The following is a 17,779-nucleotide window of genomic DNA, read 5'->3' on the forward strand; positions in this document are numbered from 1 at the left end:
TGGGTTACCAAGGGGGTCACCTCCTTCTTTTCATTATCTTTATCCTTGTCATCTTCCAACTCACTTTCCTTCTGTGCCACTGAATCCACCTCCTCCAACTCCATTTTTGACTCTTCACAAGACTCCTTAGGATGAGGGGAAGGGGGGTTAGGGGGAGGGTACTTGGGGCTCTTCCTGCTAGGGAATCGAGGAGAGGGTTTGGCTTTTGGGGTTTCAGACTTGATAGATTTCACAATGTGCACTTCCCCTGAGTCTGAGCTGGCACTGTCCTCCGAGGAGCTACCCAAAGCCCCAATGGACTTAACTCTTGTCTGGGTTTTCAAAAACTCAAAAATGAGGAGTAGAAGGCCCTCATGGAGGGCGGGGTTCTTGATAGGACATTTCTTGTAACTCTCTATATTCTTAGTCATAGAAGTATAAATATAGAAAGGAAAGGAGATTTTTACTTTATGTCTAAAATGATTAAGCAGAACAAAATGATGGGTCCTGACTCTATCAAACCTAGGTTCCAAAGTGACATACTCTATGATGATCCTCAGAACGAGCCCCCAGAACTTCTTGATGGACTCAATGTCATAGTAGGTGTCAATCTTTACCAATTTTCTTTTCTCCTTGTCATTCTTTACGAAAGCGTTGACAGCATTGGTGGACATCTTCTTATCCCTGAAGAAGCTAATGCCTTCCTGGGAGAAACCTGTCACCTCTGCAATGAGACCCTCTGTAATTTGGTGGGAAACACCATCAATTTTGACCTTTCCATTGTGCCAGGTTTCCACCATAATCTTGGTGACCCCTGCGTTGAAACCATGGAGCCTCTCCATGAAGCTGGTTATGTCGTCCTTCTGGAGTTTTTTCCAAACCTTCTCTTTTTCTTTCCAGCTCTCCGTTTCCCCATGGCTCTCTTCTAATCCTTTCTCCCACCATTGCGATATTATGCCTCTCTAACCCTAAACCCTTAATAGAATTGCAGAGCTCAAAGATGAAAAAATTGCTAAGGATGAGAGCTTTAATGCGTGTGTTATTGGGTTTAACTCTAGCTTTCTTCTACTCATGTAATCCATACACATTATTATGAAATGGTGGGGGTTCCGCATAACTCCAAATGATACCTTTTTTAAAACATGGTTTAGCATGTCTCATCATCATAAAAAGATTTTGAGTTGGTACCTTGGATTTGCTCCTTTCAGATGAGCTCCATAGCCGTCGCCAAAAAATGATTATTGTTTCCCCACGTCATCATCGAATTGAATGTGACCGCTGCGTTAATGAACCAATTAGCAACCACGTTAGCTTCACGATAAATATGGCTGACGTGGTAATTTTTGAATTTTCTCAAGTCCATTTTTAGGTCCTCAATTATGCTTTCAATGGTCCATGATGGTTTGGTTACTCCTAAAATACAATTTATTATATTTAGGGAGTCTCCTTCAAGCCACAGTTGTTCGATCCCTGAGACCAGGGCCAACTTAACAGTGAGTCTAGCCGCACTGGCTTCAGCCAAATGGTTGGTTTAGTGACTAATAGGGGAGGAGATGGCAGCAATGCCCCCTCCCAAGTTGTTTCTTATGATTCCACCGCATTCAGCAGGACCAGGGTTCCCCTTAGCCACTCCATCAAAATTGGCTTTATGCCAATTTTCGGGGGGGAAAGGACCAAGTAGCCTGCTGTCTTCTTTTGATCCTGTCTTCTTTCCTGGTCTTAATTTTCCCTCTGTCCTTTATGTTTCCATCTCTAGTTGTGGAATAGTTCTCTTTCATGAGGCCACCAATTTTCTCTGCTGTAATACCCTTCGAAGCTTCTCTGTCTATGAATATCCTATTGTTGCACTCCTTCCATATTCCCCATCAAAAGTGTGGGATAATCTAGGAAGTCAAAATCTTTGTGCATTGTTACTATTGATGTTCATTATTACTTTATCGCTTTGTTATGCATGGTTTAAAGTAAGTAATAATATCTAGTTGGTGACTAAATTTTGTAGATTACTGATCCCCCCCCCTAGTAATCCCTATTTTAACATGTTGTATTCAAGATGCAATTGATTTTAATATGTGATCAAGTATGTAAGTGTAATATCCTTGACTCAAAGAAACCATAAGGAAATAAAAGAAGCCAAAACCTCATGTATGGAATTGTATTTGGCATTCCATGGATGAATAATAGAGGAACTTTAATGGATTGGAATGATGTATATTCTCCTTCGAGCCAAACTTCACTACCAACTTGAAGGAAAAAGCTTGATGCAAGAAGGAGATGCTTAGACTTGAATTCTTGAAGATGCTTGCTTCAAGAACACCTTGATTACTTTCTTGCTTTTTGATATATTGAGAATGTGAGATATGAAAATGAATCCCCAAAGCCTCCTTTTATACTATTTTAGGGTGGGAAAATGCTCAAGCCATTTAGGGAGGTAATTAAATTAATTGGAAAACTTGAGGACTTTTGGGCCTCCAACCCTGCAATCATAGGGACTAGGTCAACTTGGATTGACCAAGTCCTAGAATATATTGATCTAGGTTGACGTAGTCTAGAGTATGTTGACCTAGGTCAATCTAGTCCTATTAGATAGGTTAGAAAGGGCAGAAAAAGTGCTAGGAGGTGTTGTAGATTAAATTAGAAGATAATGAGCAAAATATGAGCTATGGTCAAAAGGGTATCAAAAATGACATCTAGAAGACCATATAAAAAAGAAAGAAATGACAAAGAGGAAGTGTTAGTTTGTGGTGACTGATCAATGAAGTACTATACATACTTCATAAATTCTTTGGGGAAATTTTTGGGTCATGGCCAATGTATGGCCAACATATGGCTGACATGTTGTAACCCTAAAGTGGCATAAAATTACTTGTATAAAAGGGCTTAGGGTTAGGAATTTTCATTAAGTGGTGATGCAAAATTGGTTCTTATGATGGTATTGAGCTGTAAGGGATTATAGATTGTAACCAAGCTGTAATCACTGGATCGTAATAATATTAGACTTGTTGTTTGGTGGATGTAGCCCAGGGATTGGGTGAACCACATTAAATCTTGGTGTCTTGTGTTCTTTTCTGTGTGATCTATTGTTTTCTATTATTGGTTGTATTTGCATGTAATTGTTATTTATGTTTGTAGTTTAATCCTAATAGGAAGAAAAAAGGAGAAAAATATATGGAAACCACACTAAGGAGGGATAAAAGGAGTCAAAATGAAGTGCATCCATTTTAAGACAGTACACCTGTAGTGACTTGTACATTCACATCCTAGGGTAGTTATATGAGACATCACTTAAATAGACAAGGAGAAGTTCCAACCTCACCAAAGTGTCCAAATAAAATTATTCAAGATACACATGGCTATCCAAGACATGATGGAGGCTCCCATAGTGGATACCCAATTTACTTGGACCCTTTGAATCATTGGAACAAAACCAATCAAGCAAAAATTAGAGAAAGAATTATGCCCCCTGTCATCACTCCTCTAGTCAAGATAGACATCCTAGAATAATTAGAAGGGTAATAATAAGAAAAAATGAATATAAAGAAAATTATACTATAACTCAAGCATATTTCTATTTATGTTTCATACTGATAGGTTTGATTTCCTACTGTGTTTCCTGTTCAATGTGCTAGTGTTCAAAACCCTTCGATGGTTGGGAGATGGGTAATTGACTTAGATTGGATGAATAGGAATTGACATAAGGATAACTAGAATCAAATGCTCAAGACATTTACCCCTAGTACACGTTGATTTCCATAGGACTATGATTTTGACCAATTTCAATCTATAATAGTATTAGAAGGGTCACAAAAGTGACTGAAAGTTATGCGCAAGCTAAAGCAGTAAATGAAAATTATAAATGCATGAAAGAAAAGCACTTGAAAGTGGGAAAATTTTAAGAAAAGAAAAGAATCAAATAAAAAAGAGACACATTTATAGATGTGGCTATTAAAATAAGAAATACATGTTTGTCAAGTTTTCTCCTTTTTGGAAAAGATTATATTATTTCTACTAGGATGCATGTTTGCCAACTTTTCATCAAGGTGCTTTTTCCCCACATTTTTTTCTTCTTTTCTCTTTTTTCATTTTGTTTAAATTTTTTAGCTTTTTGATATCATCAATGTTTCTATTTCTAGATTCTCACCAGAATTATGATTTTCTCAAAGATTTTTTTTCTAATTTTCATCATTTTTTGGACTTTTAAGTATATACAAAAAGTTTCATAGAATATTAGTTGTATAATTTCTTCAAATAAAGGGTATCGATGGGTTCCTAGAGTTGTTCTCCTTCAATTATTGATAATTGATATGTGTCAAACCCAAAGACCTCAGTAACAATGTAAGGACCAAGCTAGTTTGGTTTGAACTTAACCTTTTGTATTTTGTTTTGTTAGTTACATGGATTCTCTCTTAGAATTAAGCCATCCACATGAATTCCTTTGCTCATACTTTCTTGTTATAGCTCTTCAATATTCTCTTTTGATAAGCTCTTAGGTAATCAAATGCCACTTCATAATATTCATCCAGTACTTTAGTCTCTTGTAGCCTTGTTATTATGTGATTATCATTAATGATAAGACCTTTTAGAGGGGCCCCACAAAGTGAGAATCTCAACCTCAATAGGTAGTACAACTTTTGCTCCATGCACCAAGGTAAAGGGTGTAGTCATAATAGGTGTATTGATACTGGTTCAATAAGCCCATAAAGATCAATTCAGTTGAAGGTGCCAATCCCTTTTAGTTTTGTTAATTATTCAATATAAAATCTTTTGTAAGGTCTTATTTGATTCTTTTGCTTATCTATTTCCCTAAATATAGTAAATAGAAGACTAGTGTTATTTTATCTTGAACTTTGTACAAAGTTATTTGAGATCCTAGTTCTTGAATTGTCCCTCATTATCTATGATGATGTAAGAGATAATACCATACCTAAAAATATATAGTTCAAGATAAAATGTTCTACTTGTTTACTTGTGGCTTTAGTGAGAGGTAATTTTCCTCTATGCACTTTCTAAAGTACTCTCAATTATTGTAAAGATAAACTTATATTAATTTGATGAAGATAGATAAACTTGTCCTAGTAGATCAAAGGCTCATTGTTGAAATGGCCAAAGCATGAAAAAAGGTATCACCTTTGTTGATGGATCATGGATCAAATTACCATAAAGCTCATTGTGTTTGCAAGATTTGGAAAATTTAATATCTTCTTCTTTCATTTCAAGCCAATAGTAACCCACTATTAGTATTTTCCAAGCTAATGTTAGGACACTTGAGTGTGATCCAAAAAATCATTCATGTACATCAACTAATGCACATTCTAACTCGTCATGTTCTAGGCACCTTGGTAGGATATTGTCTAGACCTCATCTATATAAGTCATTTTCTATGGATAAATACCACAAAGCATTTCAAATAAGATTTTGTTTCTCATTTTGAGTAAGGTTTTTAGAAATGATTTTTTCTTCAAGATAAGAATAGATATTATAGTATAAAGATGAGTCATGTTCCACAATAGAAAAAATCATCTAGGAGTCAGGAGAATCATAGGCAGGGTGGAATAGTGTCTCAACAAGGAATTCATAATGAAAATCATTCTTTTAAATTTGTAACTCTAAGAAAAGAGTTTCCACAATATTATCTACTTTTTTTTAGCTATTGGAACATGTTAAAAGATAAGATAGGGTTAGTACTTCTTGAGACTATCTACCATCCTCTTGTAAGGTAACAATTTTTTGTCTTTTATCTCATAGATGTCATTTACTTGATTTATCATTACCTACAAATCTCCATAGATATGCAATTTATCTACCTTCCATTCAATGGCCATTTTCATTCTATTGATCAAGGCTACATATTATATGATGTTATTACTACAAGGAAAAAATATCTTGTAAACCTTGGGTAGAGAATACAAGTGTGGCATGATATCCAACACCATATCCTTGTTGTATATGCAGTCCATTAAAGAATATCTTCTATGTCTATTGTGTAAGAAGCATAATGGACTCATAAGGCAGCTCAATATTAAGGGATTAATCATCTTGAAATGGTACTTTTGACGATTGATCATAAATTACCTTTCTTTTTATAGCTTTCTGATCAACAAATTCAATGTCAAACTCACTAAGTTTAATAACCCATTTGGCCAACCTTCTTGCCAGTGTTGCTTTGTCCAATTGATATTTAAGTGGATCAGTCTTTGCAACTAGCCATATAAAATGAGCTAACATTTAGTGTCTAATATTTTGAGAAGACAAGTCCATTTTCAATCATGCTTTCTTGATGATAGTGTACTTTATCTCATAGGATACTAGAGTTTGAATTATATAGTAAATTGCTCTTTATTTCTTGTTATCATCTTCCTATACTAGAAGTGCCCCTAGTGACATGGCATATGTTGATATATACAATATCAATGGCTTCCCTTGAATAAGATCCATTAAAATAGGTTGATTTGTAATATATTTCTTCAACTTACTTAGACTATTTTTATAGTCCTCATTCCACTTACTGGTGCCTCCTTTGTTTAGTGTTTTAGTAAATAGTTATGCTATATCTTCCAACTATGATATAAACCTTTTGATGGATTATAGCTTTCGTCAAAAACCTCTTATTTGACTAATGATTTTGTGTAGGGGTAAATGGAACCAACCACCCTAACACATTAAAAAGGGTAAAGACCAAGATCCATCCCTTTGATTAAGTTTTATTAATACAAAAGGAAGTATCAATGTGTAATCCAATGTAAAAGGAATTAATAACTTGGGTTTATTTCCCTCTCACTTCCACCTTAAGAAGATTAAGCAATAAGATAGACATCGTGATGCTAAAATATGAGATGATGAAATGTATTGAAATGAGAAAGCATAATATAATATACCTTATACAATAAAACCTAAAAATAGGTTGTCAAATGAGCTCAAAAATTATTGAATCCCAAGATATAGGCTCAAAATTATGAAGCAGATAAAACCTCGAAATCATTTGGTGATCTTATAAGGGTGACCTCTATTGATAGGTTTGACCTCATGGAATAATAAATTCATGGATGACCTCTTTGACCCTTCAAAACTTTGTGTGACGTTTATTCTGATTTCTCATTTTTGATGACAGTAAAAAAAAGTATATGAATCAACAATCTATACACCACTCTGAGATAAAAAACCTACAAAATAAAGGGCTTTTTGGTTTTTTATTTTAGGGTGATTTGCCTTTTTCAAACCCAAATTTATGAATTAACCTTGAATTGAAATAAATATATAATGCTAGCAAGTAGTAGTAATAGATCTAACATGAAGCAATCTAAATATATGAATATCCTCTTGAATTTGGAATGTAATCAAGTATGCAAATGCAATAGCCTTGACTCAACTTCAAAAACCCTAGGAATGGAAATAAAATTGAAATCAAAACCTTCATGCATGAATGTGCTTGAAATATTCCTTAGGAATGGATGTAGATAAATTTATATCTTGAGAAGATGAATGTAGAAGATGCAACAAAGGATCTTAAATTGTATGGAGGGAGATCTTAAATCTTGAAAGTGCTATGGAAAACCTTGCATAAAATCCTTCAATAACTTTAATGCATGAATCATTACTCTTGATGGAGATACTTTCTTGAATGCCTAAGAACTTGAGAGCTTGAGTGTAAGTGTGTGAATGCTTAGTGGATATTAGATGAGATGCCAAATGGAGAAAATGGATAGGTTTTTAAAGAGATAAAAATTGACTAACTCCTATGAGATGACCTACCTAGGAGTTTACACCCTAAAATGACCTTGAACTTAAGACCCAATTAAGGGACCCAAAATAGGGTCCAATCAAGAATGCATCGTGTCTCGGCCAACTAGGTTTTAGAACCCCTAGGATTTCCTCAAGGTCCCAAAATAAGTCCCACATCTTGAAAGTTAGGAACAAGATTCGATATATTGTCATAACCATGTGGATAAGAGATTATAAGTAATTGAATGAGGGGAAGGGAGGACCTAGGTGTTTATATCCTACCTCAAGGTTTACACCATAAAAATGGGAGCTTAAACGAGGATCAATCAGGTCTTACCTTAATTCCACTTAGGAAAAAGGGAAGAAAGGAGTATAAATACAATTGAATGATGAGATTTCATTAAATGGGTACTAAATGATCATCAAATTGAGTTACTTCCAATTTAAGATGGTACACTTATCCTGTACTTTAGTGAGAGTGTGGATCAACCCATACTCATGATAAAGTAGAGATAAGAAGAAGAGAAGCAATCAACAAGATAGAACATTGCTAAGTCAAAGGGAATAATCCCTCAAGACCAAGGGTCCTTACTCTACATCTATGCACTAGGGTGAAAAAGAAAAGAAACAAACCAAAAGGACAAAGACACAACAAGGGGTTAGTACTAAACAAACCAAAATCAACTGATGAAAGAGACCTCAACTGAAGAAATATCTTACCCACTAATATAATATTTTGAAAACTATTAAAATAGCATAAATGATGACAGAAGAAATAAAATACAAACATAATGAATCAACATAGCTTTAGTATCTATCTCTACTAGAACTAAAGAAAGAGAGAGATAAGGGAGAGAATATTGATTACCTCTCCCAGTAAAGTGCCCACCCTACTATGAATCATCAAAATATCTACATGTAAAATATTGTGTCGAATGGTATAACAAGGTTGTAACCCTCTACTCAAACCACTAAAGTTCCATCCATTTATCAATGTCATATGTATCACCATAATATGTTCATGGAAAGATGTATTACCTATGTACAAGACTAAGAATGTTTTACTTGAATCTATTACCTATATATGATATTTAGAGAGCTTGTATGTGTTACCCATATGTAATATTTATCATGTGTGTCTAGAATGTGTTACTCATGTATGGGATTTAGCGAGCTTGTACATGTTGTCCATAAAAAATATTTAGCATGTATCTAGATGAACCCATAAATAATATTTAGAAAGTTTATCTACATTACCCATTATGATATTTAGCATGTGTGCTTGTGTGTACAAAAGAGAGATGAAGTAACAATGCATAGATTTGAGAATAAATTAGAAAGCATACCAAGCATCTAGGACTAAAGTACTCTAATCTATGCTCAAAATTCATATTTTCTACCCCATGAGAGACAAAAAATATGTACAAGGAGGGTGTATATATGCCTCCCTCCTTATCTAGTTTAGATACTATACATAAGAAGAAAGAGAAAGAGGATACAATCTAGAAAAAATAAACAATATAGAATATATTCATAGTGAAGAGCCTTAACTCTTACAATATAAGAACATAAACAATTGCGAAAAGGATGTATCACTCATGGAAAGAAGATCCTCAAAAGGGATAAATATTAATAAGAATTCATCTACCTAAGAGGAGTGTTTGATCAAGATAATATCTCCAAGAAGAGGGGAAGAACAACAAGAATGCACCTACTTAGCCCCCTGTATAGGTGGAATAGGGATGCTTGAATGAAGGTTAACAATATCCAAGAAATGGAAAATGTATATAATGGACAAATATTTACTTAATAAAAAAGAGTTGATGACTTAGGACATACATCTCTTGAAAAAGAGAGAATCCATATTCAAGACAAATCTTTCATAAAGAAAGAACAATGTCACATAATAACTAAGTCCTACTTAAGCCCAAGGAAAGTAGATCCTTAGAAAAAAAGATAAAGAATATAAAATGTTTCTTCCCCCCAAGCGTGATACAAGAAAAGGAAATAAATGGTAGATTATATAACAAAATATTGGAAGATATAAGGATCAGTCATAAGCAAAAACTAATAGCCATGCATAAAATGCAAACACCCCATATCCAACAAGAAGTATTGTAGAAACATGCTACAATATAGAGAGAATAAAAGAAATAAACATCATAGGATGATAAATTCTAAATAACATAAGATACTAGAAAATAGATCACATACAAAGTAAACTATAGATGATCATTAAATGAGAAGCATTAAAATGCAAGGCATAAAACATCATTTACTAGGAAAAAACCATGGTCATGCATGTAATAAAGAAATACATACCCATAGATAATAATATTCCTTAAAAAAAAAAAAAAATTATAGAGAAATGAAATAAAGATATGAAAGGATACCATATTATGTATACTTAATTATCATATTAAAAAAAAAAAAAACAAAGGGATAACACATCCTAAAGAGAAGAGAAAAAGAAAATCCAATATAAGCCCTAAATGATATATTCTTTATCCATGCAAGAGATAGCATCAAATAAAAGAATGTAAAGGCATAAAGGATGTTGGGTGCATTGAAGAAGGGGAAAAGGACACAATATGTCTCCCTAAGTAGTTTCAATTTATACTAGACATTTAATTTCAAGAAAATACAACATTACACTTAGGATGATACTTTGTAAGTAATCACAATAAATGCTTGCAGGAAAATATATTATCATATAAAAGGAAAACAAGTCAACAAAGGGAGATAATGGATACTATGATATGGATAGAAAGAAGAAATTGATCCCTTGCCTCCCAAGTGAGGAAAGAAGATAAATGAATATTATATTGTTTGTAGAGTAGGATATGAGCCCCAAAAGAATAGGTTAACATTGTCACAAACTTGGGAGCAACATAATAGGGATGTAGTTGTATCAAATAATATTATCATGAAAAATATGTCATTCACCATTGCAAAACCTATGATGCATAAAATAAACAATGAATTGAAAATAAAAAGAAATCCAAGAAGAAGATATCATAGGTGTAATTAGATGTAAATATAAAGAGAACTATTTAATACTCATGTATACCCATTAAATAAATGTGTTTGATTATAAAAGTGAAGAATGTAGGCTATTAGTATGGAATCTAAAGTTATTGAATCTTGAAGATTTTATAATCCACTTAGAGTGTCAATATGGGTAGGATCCTTAAGATATAATATTGGATCGATGAAAGGAAGTTCGTAGTAACTATGATGATCAAAAAGACCTAAATTAATTTGAGATATATTTAGAAAAGAACAATAATAATAATTAAGTGTGTGGTCCTCTGTCACTAAGGAACTCTTAGGAGAAGGACAAACAAAACTCATCAAAGCCTCATCTATAGATGGAATATCAATGAAATGCATAGAAAGGGTTTGATCAAGAGGAGAAATAACCATGTTAACATCAAAAAATGCCTTATAAGGAAAATATTTATCCATGTCTTTATCTTGTTGTAATGTGGAGTCTAATTAGACTCAAATGTTTACTTGGTGTAGGTTCCCCCCAGATTATTTCTACAAGGTCCTGTGGTAGTGCCCCATGTGCACTCCCTATCACAATATAGAGTGAAGTTGAGGGGCAATAACCCCGTAGGGGTTTTTGGGGATAGCACCCCCGAAGTCAAAAATGAATTTATATTAGAAAAGGTGTTGACTACTATTCTTCTATTGGATGACTTATTCTAGCCCTAATTTTGTAAGTGACAAAATCTTGAATAAAATGGCTTAGGGTTAGAGATTTCATAATGTATGCTGATATTGTAGCTTCTTGTGATAGTATTGAGTTGTAAGGGATTGTGGATTGTAATCACTAGATAATAATAATATTGGACTTGTTGTTGGTGGACATAGCCTAGGGATTAGGTGAACCATGTTAAATCCTTTTGTCTTGTGTTCTCATTTGTGTGCTTAATTATTTTTTGATATTGTTTATATTTACATAACTATTATTTCTATCCATGTTAATCCTAACAAGTGGTATTAGAGCCAAACGATCATCATTTTTTTTAGCCAAAATTTTGTCATTTTTTTTAAGCTAGACTTTCATCATTTTTTTAGTGATCCTTTGCAGGAAGGTCTCATTGTTAAGTGGAAGTCTCATAGTTGAGTGGGAGAGATGGTAGAAAAGGACAAGCTAAAGGTTATTTAATGGGAAAAACTTTCAGTTATGAAATATGAAAATGGAAGACTATCTTTATCAAAAGGATTTATGAAAGCCATTGGAAGGAAAAACCAAGAAACATGGAACATGGAACTATGATAGATGAGGACCAGAAGATTTTAGATAGAAAGGAACTTGGAAGTATTCAAATATTCTTGGCACCATCATTGACATTTATCATTACAAAAGCAAAGATGACAAAAGAGTTGATGCAAACCCTAGTGAAACTGTATGAAAAGCCCTCCACTTCAAATAAGGAATTTCTCATGAAGTGTTTATTTAATATGAAGATGGAAGAAGGTAGATCTATTAAAAATTATTTAAATAAGTTTAAGTATCTTACTAATCAGTTATCTTCTATGAATGTCAATTTTGATGAAGAAATTAGGGATCTCTTGATTTTTTGCTCTTTGCTTGGAAGTTGGAATGGCTTGGTAATGGTAGTGAGTAATTATGTTTTTGGATATAATACCCTATAATTTGATGATGTGATTGGCATTATTATGAGTAAGGAAACTCATAGAAAAACCTTAGGTGGATCTATATTAAGAAATGCTTTGAACGCACAAAGCAGAGGTAGAATGACTAAGAGAGGAAATAATTCTAGATATCGTGGAAAATCAAGAGGAAATTCAAAGGGAAAGAGGTCTCAATCTAGAGGACCAAGAGATTTATAGTATTGTGGAAAACCAAGGCATAAGAAGAAAGATTGCTAGTCTCTAAAGAACAATAAAGGAGATAAACCAGAAGGGAACAAGGACGAATATGTGATAAGTAACAAATCCAAAGAGGATTATTTGCTTCTTTCTTTAGAAAGTGTTGATGATTCATGGGTTTTAGATTATGGTGCTTCATTTCATGTTATATTTCATAGAGGTTATTTTATTTATTATATCCAAGGGGATTTTGGGCTTGTTTATTTGGAAGATAATGAACCCTGTCAAATTGTTGAAAAGAGAAAAGTTAAGATTAAATTACAAAATGGGAATCATTAGCTACTACATGAGGTAAGACATATTCCAAGACTGAGTAGGAATTTAGTTTCAACATGACAACTTGGTGATGAGGATTGTGTAGTTACTTTTAATGATAAAAATTTGAAGCTTACATAAGGTTCTCTTGTAGTAGAAAAAGGTGTGAAAGTATGCACCTTATATCTTTGTATAGGTCATACTATTCCTTCTACTTTAATTTTTTCAAAGAAAAATGGATGTTAAGGAACAATTGTTGCAATTGAGTAGGGAAAACAAATGATTATTGAAGATTCTAATACAGTGCTATAGAGCAACACACTTGGGCACATGAGTGAGAAAGGTATGCAATTACTTTATTCAAAGAAATTTTTACTAAGTTTGAAATGTGTCAATATGGATTTTTGTGAAAGTTGTGTATGAAAAAAAAAAAGAGTGAATTTTATGAAGACTGGGAAGGAAAAGAAAAATGAGAAATTAGAACTTGTACATATTGATGTATGGGGACCATCTCAGGTATCTTCCCTTGGTGGCTTTCATTATTATGTTACATTTATTGATGATGAAAATAGAAAAGTATGGGTTTATTTCCTTACATTAAAAATTGATGTATTTCAAACTTTTAAGAAATGGTAAGAGATTAAAATATCTTAGATCTGATCATGGTGGTGAGTATTGATATCATGAATTTGAATATTATTGCTCCACTAATGATATCCATAGACAAAAAAACTATTCCAAGGACTCTATAGGAAAATGGAGTGGTTGAACGCATGAACATGACAATAATGGAGTGTGCAAGGAGCATGAGGTTACATGTTGGACTATCCTTAAATATGTGGATAGAGGTTATCAATACTATTGTATATTTGATTAATAAAGGTCCCTCTACTCCTTTGGGTTGTGATATTCTAGAGGAAGCATGGATTGGTAAGAAGGTGATTTATTCTTTTCTCAAAACCTTAAGTTGTGAAGAATTTGCACATATAGATTCTAAAAATAGAACCAAGCTGGAAGTTAAGTCAAAGAAATGTTTATTTATTGGATATGGCATTAATGAATCTGGTTATAGGCTTTGGGATATTGAAAATCATAAAATTGTGAGAAGAAAGTATGTTATATTCAATGAAAAAGTGTTGTACAAAGATTTGTTATAGCAGCATGAAAAGAAAGAAAATAATTATGTAGTGCTATATGATACTCCAAAAGATGATGTTCCTATAGTTCCTCATAATTTGCAATAACCCAAACAACAAATACCAGAGACCCTAGTGAATGCTAGACCGTCAACAAGGCTAAGTAGACCTCTAGAAATATTTTCTCCTTTTTTATATTCTATTTTATTTACTAATGTTGGTGAACCTAAATGTTATAATGGAGTTGTGTAGGTGGATACAAAGATTCAGCAGGAGTCTGCAATGAAAGAAGAAATGGATTCTTTGCTGAAAAATCAAACATGGGATTTATGCAAGTTGCATGGAGGTAAAAGGGCTTTACAGAATAAATAGGTTTACATGTTGAAAGAAGAGTATAGAGGTAAGAAAATATTTAAAGTCAAGTTAGTTGTAAAAGGATTTGCATAGAAAAAGGGCATTTTTTTTATAAAATATTCTCTCCTATTCTTAAAATGACTTCTATTCACACTATTTTAAGTATTGTGCTACAGAAAATTTTGATTTGGAGTAGCTTGATGTCAAAACAAACTTTCTTCATGGTTATTTGGATGAAGAGATGTATATGGCATAGCCACAAGGATTTGAGGTCAAAGGTAATGAGAACTTAGTGTGCAGATTGTAAAAAATTTTATATGGCTTGAAGCAAGCACCTTGGCAATGTTATCTAAAATTTGATAATTTTATGCATGAGCATGGATATAGTAGGTGTCATTCAGATAATTTTTTTATTTTAAGAGGTTAGATGATGAAAGCTACATTATTTTATGTTTATATGTTGATGATATGCTTGTATCTAGGTCCAACATGGATCACATTAAGGGGTTAAAAGAATAGTTAGCACATTCATTTGTTATGCAGGATTTGAGGGAAGAAAAAAAAATCCTCGGTATCAAGATTTGCAAAGATACATAGGACAAAAAATTGGCATTATTTTAGGCTGATTATATTGAAAAGGTGTTGCAACATTTCTCAATGGAGAATTCTAAAGTTGTCAGCACACCTTTGCCTATTTTTTTAAAATTAACTAAAGAGATGTGTCCAAAGACACAAGAAGAGGAGGATAAGATGTCCAAGGTACCCTATGCTTTAGCTAGAACAAGCTTGATTTATGCTATGGTATGTACGAGGCCAGATATTACACATGCAGTTGGAGTTGTTAGCAAGTATATGAGTCATCCAGGGCTTGAGCATCGAAAAGCAATCAAATGGATTCTAAGATATTTTAGAGGAACATCTAGTAAGTGTTTACATTTTGGAGGCTCTACTACCAACTTACAAGGCTATGTTGACTTAGATTTGGTAGGGGATATTGATATTAGGAAAAGTACTACAAGTTATGTATTTACTATTGGTAGGGCAGCAGTGAGTTGGGTTTCTTAGTTGCAGAAGGTGAATGTTATATCCACTACAAAGGTAAGGTACATTGGTGCTATAGAGGCAACCTGTGAGATTATATGGCTTCATTTCTTCATGGAATAATTGGGACACCCATAGAGTGATAATTATTTGTTTACATATAGCTAGAGTGTCATTCATCTTGCAAAGAATTCTGCTCTACATTCAAAGACAAAACACATATAGGGTTACCATTTCATTCAGTTAGTTTTGGATGATGGATAGATAAATCTAGAAAAGATACATACAGATGATAATCTAGTAGATATGTTTACCAATATAGTAATAAGGGAGAAGCTAAACTCCTCTTCAGCTTTGGTTGGTCTTCTAGACTAAATAGAATAAAAGAATAGCAGAGTCCAAGGTGGTTTGATATTCTCAATGGAAGCTACAGGTTTAGCATCGGTTCTATGATTAGTCTCCAAGTGGGAGGTTATTATTGTGGGATCTGATCATTCTCCAAGAGGGATATTCTTGTGATGTGGAGCCTAATTAGACTTAAAGGTCTATTTGAAGTGGTTTCCCCCCAAATTATTTATACGAGGGTTTGGGGTAGCACCCCAAGTGCACTCCCTATCATAGTATAGGATGGGGTAGAGGAGCAATGCCCCCATGGGGATTGTCATGGGTAGTGCTCCCGAAGCCAAAAATGACCTTATATTGTAAAACTCATTTGTTGTTATTTTTCTATTAGATGAATTATTCTAGCCCTAATTTTGTAAGTACCAAAAACTTGTATAAAATGGCTTAGGGTTAGGGATTTCATGTTGGAAATACAATATGGGAAAAGTAAATTCTAAGGCAGGTAACTCAGTACTTCAAAACTTTAACCATAAAATTATTCACCACACATCCATCTCACAATTGTGCATGTAAATTAAAATACCAAATTAAGCATATACATCAATAGCATGAAAATATATAATCATTCACACATATGAAACAAGATATGATTACCTAGAAACCCTCCAATGAGAAGGTAAAACTGGGGTGGGGATGACATTCACAAATATTCACTAATATAGTTCTAAAGTGTATCCAATGAAGGTTACAATATTTGATCATAAGGCATGATTTACCCTATGAAAGGTCTTCCCTATAAAAGGCTTACAAGATTGTTAGACCTTATCTTATTAAAGGATTTCAACACCCTGTTAGAAGTGTGTCAGGTAAAATGACTTTAACTTACAATGAAGTAAGCACCCTGTTAAGACTACTCTATTGAGAGATTTGACTAATTCACCTATTAGAATGTCTTAGCAATGATCTTGCAATTAGCACTTTACTACTAGATAAAAAATCACTTATTTGCATGTATTCTTGATCCTCCTTTGATTAGATGTATCTCTTCTATCCTTTAACATCTTTTCTCCATTCTCTTCTAACCAACTTTGTAATATATCTCAATTTACAACACCTTAGCCACCATGAATGCTCTATTTGTGCATGTGAACTTCTCTTCACTCCTTCCACACTCATAAAAAATTTAGGGTTTTTCCTCCTTAAGAAGACCTTTGTGACTTAGGATTAGGTTTGGATCAATGATTATGATTCACTCATGTTTTCACTTAATCCTTCTCTTATTTTGATTGGTTGCATGTACTGCATAGGTATTCTTAATTAAGATTTGTTCCTATCATCTAGGATCATAAAAGAATCCTCAAGTCAACTCCAAAATGTTTTACATAGTAGTTTGTGCCATTACAAAAAACTATGTCAAAATTGTATTGCTTAGATTTTGAAGTCCCTAATGCTCGGCATCAACCACAACTTCAATTCTATCACTTGGCATCCATAGGTTACTTGACCTCTAAATCACTTGGCATCATCTATCTACTCAGCACTAACTATTTACTCGACACATACTAAGTATCTCACTAGGAATGTACTATCTGACATGTTATGCTTGGCATGCATTACTAGTTTGGCATGAACTAAGTTCTAATTTGTAAATGACTTAAGTTTATAGATACTCATATGTCAAAACCAATCTGAGATCAACAATCTACACCCTTGATATAAGTGGAAAAAACACTTGGTCATGCATGAATGATCTTAGCTTATGAGCATAAATTAGATACTCACTATCTCTGTTCGACATATGTACATAATTTTATAATTTTATAATTTTGCAAAACTTGACTTAATAGTCATACCTTAAAATCTTATAATTCCCCCTAATTTGATTATGTTGTTTTGAATCTGAACCTATACTCCTACTAAGTAAATATGTTTATGCTGAATTGTACTATACTTTGTTTATGTCTTTGGCTCCCCCTTTGTTTGGTCTCACCCAAAGTTGTATTCATTCTTTCCTTGGAGTCATTGTCTCTCTCAAAAAACTATCACTCTCA

The sequence above is a fragment of the Cupressus sempervirens genome, chromosome 4 (assembly GCF_028749045.1).
Source record: "Cupressus sempervirens isolate cs-2001-9-10 chromosome 4, ASM2874904v1, whole genome shotgun sequence".
In the NCBI taxonomy this organism is placed as follows: domain Eukaryota; kingdom Viridiplantae; phylum Streptophyta; class Pinopsida; order Cupressales; family Cupressaceae; genus Cupressus; species Cupressus sempervirens.